This window comes from Sapajus apella, unplaced genomic scaffold (assembly GCF_009761245.1).
Source record: "Sapajus apella isolate SASKATOON/1434 unplaced genomic scaffold, GSC_monkey_1.0 scaffold5811, whole genome shotgun sequence".
Taxonomy (NCBI): domain Eukaryota; kingdom Metazoa; phylum Chordata; class Mammalia; order Primates; family Cebidae; genus Sapajus; species Sapajus apella.
Genome location: NW_022442735.1, coordinates 1 through 4,225, shown reverse-complemented (window position 1 = coordinate 4,225; position 4,225 = coordinate 1). Strand labels below are relative to the sequence as shown.

The window sequence follows — 4,225 nt, the reverse complement described above, 5'->3', positions numbered from 1 at the left end:
GCCAGGTGGGAATGGAGGAGGGTCCCTGAGCTCCACGTAGCTTTCTGTGTCCCCCAACATCCTTCCTCCAGTTGTCACCTGGGACATGGAGCCCCCGTGACAGGGCCTTTTAGCCAGTGCCGGGGATTTAGATGTGGATTGTGAGTTCTGCAGGTGTTGCTGGTTCCCACACCTCTGTGTTGCATCTCACTATGGGAAGCGAGTATCAGCTGGGATTTATCCCTTCCCATCCAGCCCCCATTGCCTCCATTGCTATCTATCTGAGTTTCCTTTTTGCTGGCGCGTGTCGGGATAGACTGTGAGAAGGAGAGGGAGGTCTGGGGGTTGTGGCACCTGCTGGCACTGGATTTGGAAATCCAAATAAAATGTCTTTTCCACTTTCTTGCCCTAATGCAGATCCCAAATGCTCTCGTTCTATATGTTTCAAACTCATTTTTGCATTGTTCCCATTTCCCAAGCGTAGTTGCGCTTAAGAAATATTTATCTTAAAATTCTTCTGCACACAAGTAATTCCAAGACATCGTTTTCTCACTTTTTGGGGAACTTTTGCCTCTGTACTTAATAGCCTGTCTTGTTTTCATTTATTCCCACTCCTGGGGGGCTAGCTTTGGTGTTGCTGGTGATGGTTGGGGAGGAAGAAATGCCTTCTAATCATCACTGGGATGATCAGTGAGCTGTGACCAGCAAGCTGGGAGCACTGATCTCGCGGAGTGGCCTCAGTAAGTAATAGACAGTAGTGCTGTGCCAGCTTTCTTCTGGCCCAGGAAGATCAAGTTCATTATGTTTCAGGGGCCTGGTTCCGAATAGACCTCACAGGCCATGTATGTTGTCTTCCCAACCTAGCCCTTACTCCATACCCCCACCCCACCCCATAATATTAGAGAAGGACACCTAGTCAGACAAAATGATGCAACTTAATGTTATTAGGACAGGGTTGGTGGACACTGGAGTGCAACCTTCGGGGACCAGGAGAGGCAATAGGGAGGGGTTGCAGGGATGCCACCCGGCAGCTAGAAGCCACAGCTGCCCTCCACAGAACGGCACTGCACAATGCGCAGGAATGTCTCGACCTTGTCCATGTCCTTCCGGAAGCAGTAGAGCAGCCTGTAGTTCTTGAGCAATGCGTTATCGTTCTATGAGTTTATGTCAAACTACCCGTAGGTCTGCCTGAAGATCTCCCCATTCCAGGGGCTGCCATCTTCCAGCCTCTGAAAAGGTCTCCCTCAGGGACCTGGAACATTCTGAGATTGGCCAAATATCTGGGCTTAGATGGTGATACTCACATCCAGAAGCCCCAAACCTGAAGACTCGTGCCCCCGTCCCATCTACAGGGTGCCACCTCTCCTGTCCAGACACATCTTGCTCATACGGATTTTAGGGGCTCTTACTTGCAGCCATTGCAGCTAGGTGAGCTGTCCACAGGACTCTCCATGGTTTGGGGATTTGGGCCCTGGGATCCTGGAGCTGGTCCCTTGTGGGCCCTTTTATACCCTCGCCCCTTTTCTCTGCCTGCTGGCCTCCACCTGTTTCTATGCATGTTCATGCAAGGGGGGCCACGTACCTGTGCTAGTGGATAATTTAGAAGCTTCTCCTACACACGCTAGTATCATGCCCCCTGGCTTGTCTTCTTTCCCTTCCCACTGTCACCAGCGCTGTGAGGGTTGTGCACAGAGTGTCTGCCAGAGGCACCACCCATCCTGTCCTCTCTTTAAGGGGCAGGTCGGTACCCCCTGGCAGCATGCCATGGTGGCCTACCTGAAGGCAGGAAAGGATGTCAGGATAGTCAGTCCTTGAGACCCACACGGACCCCATCCCACTCTCTATCATATCCCTTTCCTTCTTACCACATGGTTTCTCTCCACCCACCAGAGAGAATGTGTGTGCAGGGAAAAGGGGCCAACGACACCCAATAGATTCTGGGGGTTCTGTGCATGATTCAGACCTGAATTCCACTTTTGCTGAGTCCTGGGCCCGCCTGAGGCAGCTGGATGCAGAGCTAACACTGACCGCTAGAAGGCACCATCCCCGTTCTTGGCCCTCCCCTCTTCCTGCCCATTGGGGCTCCTCCAGGTTCCTTGGTATGAGGAACCCAGACTCAGGGTATTACCCCAGCTCCTTGGACCAGCAGCAGAGATACAAACAAGGAAACAAAAATCCCGGCAACAGACATGAACCACAAGCCCTTCCTCCCAAAGCCCTGAAACCATCAGAGAATCTCAAAGTTGGAAGAGCTCTTGAAGGTTTGAGTCTCCTCACAAGCTTTGGAACTCAGAACGCACCCCATCAAAAGGTGCCCTATGCAGCCGTGGAAACCCCTCCTTCTTTCTCTCCTTCCCCCTTCCAGATCTGTATGGAGCTTATCCAGCTGCAAACAGCCTGCCTGTGCATTCTCATATCTGACCTGCCACTTGTCTTGTGAAGGAGCTATAATGACATCCCATTTCACAGATCAAGAGACTGAGGCTCAGAGAGATTGACTTGCATGAGCTACCTCAGCCAGGGCAGGTCTTCACAACCTTGCTCTTCCCACATTGTGTCATTTAAGGTCTTTTCTCCAGGCCAGGCATGGAGGTTAACACCTGTAATCCCAGCACTTTGTGAGGCTGAGGTGGGTGAATCATTTGAGATGAGCAATTCAAGGCCTACCTGGTCAACATGGCAAAACTCCATCTCTATTAAAAATAGCAAAGTTAGCTGTGCATGGTGCTGCATGCCTGTAATCCCAGTTACGTGTTGGGGGTGGGGGGATGGATGAAGTGGGAGAATCCCTTGAACACAGGAGGCAGAGGTTGCAGTGAGCCAAGATCCCACCTCTACAGTCAGGCATTGGTGACGTAGCAGAACTGCAGCTTAAAAAAAAAAGGAAGGGGGGGTCCTCTCTCCAGAGCAGGTAGTGTGGTGCTACAACTTAGTTATCCTGGCTTCTTCTTCTTTTTTTTTTTCCAGATCGAGTCTCATTCTGTCACACTGGCTGGAGTGCAGTGGCATTATCTTGGCTCACTGCAACCTCTGCCTCCTGGGTTCAAGTGATTCTCCCACCTCAGCCTCCTGAGTAGCTGGGACTACGGGCACCAACAATTATGTGGGGCTAGTTTTTGTACTTTTTTAGTGGATACGGGGTTTCACCATGTTGGCCAGGCTGGTCTAAAACTCCCGACTTCAGGTCATCCACACGCCATGGCCTCCTAAGTACTGAGATTACAGGTGTGAGTCACTTCTCCCAATTGTTATTTCAGCTTCTAAATTTCCTCTGAGTTCCGGGATCCAGCCCCAAACACAAGCAGCCCTTGCCTAATTTTTTCTTCCTTAAGAGGCAGATTGTTCTCCCTCAATTCCCAGGTGAAAATGGCCCAGTGGCACTGGGTGCCTTGTGGAAACCTCATAGCAGGATAAGGCGAAGGCAGAGAAGGCCAGGACTGAGCCTCCTGTCCCCTGGTGCCCAGGGTTGGGGCTATTTCAGTATCATCTGAAGATCACAAGCATCAGATGCCCTAGGGATGAGAGTAGGAAAGAACACACTCTCCTGCCCTGAAATGTTCCACCTGTGAGTTGAAGGGCATTGAGCACGTGACGCTGTAGAAACACAAGCAAACAAACAAGCAAACGCTTCTAGAAGTGGTTGGCAGTGGTGTGCCAACCAACACTGCAAACCCACACCCCTGTGGTCTAGGATGTGAATGCTGGGCTCTGCTGCCTCCCCCTTTTCAGAGCAAAAGAAGGAGCTCATTTTCTGTAATCATTCCTGAAGCATAACCTGACCAGCACCCCAGATTCATCATCTGCAGGGAGAGTATTGGGTTCTGGGCTATTCTCCAGGCACGCCTGTGGGAGGATCCAAGAGGGATGTCATCAATGATACCAGCTCTGAGAAACATGGAGTCACTGGGAGGGTGGAGACACCACTTACCCCTGCTCCTTCCAGCACCACCAAAAAGGAGGAGCCAGGTGGGAATGAAGGAGGGTCCCTAAGCTCCACGTAGCTTTCTGCATCCCCCACCATCCTTCCTCCAATGTCAACTGGGACATGGAGCCCCCATGACAGGGCCTTTAATCAGTGCAGGGGACTTAGATGTGGACTGTGGGTTCTGCAGGCGGTGCTGGTTCCCACCTCTGTCCATTGCATCTTTCTAAGGGAAGCGAGTATCAGCTGGGATTTATCCCTTCCCATCCAGTTCTCATTGCTTATGTTGTTATCTATCTGGCACCTGTTGGCACTTCACTTACA

At 51.3% G+C, this 4,225-nt stretch overlaps 1 long non-coding RNA gene across 1 annotated transcript; it reads right to left on the bottom strand.

Annotated features, from left to right (window-relative positions):
* Positions 1-1,008: 1,008 nt before the first annotated feature.
* On the bottom strand, positions 1,009-3,370 carry LOC116547964. The gene is made up of 4 exons (XR_004267249.1): positions 3,361-3,370; positions 2,205-2,215; positions 1,728-1,730; positions 1,009-1,208 (listed from the first exon to the last, which is right to left on the bottom strand). It is a non-coding gene; the product is annotated as an uncharacterized LOC116547964 (long non-coding RNA).
* Between the last annotated feature and the right edge of the window lie 855 nt (positions 3,371-4,225).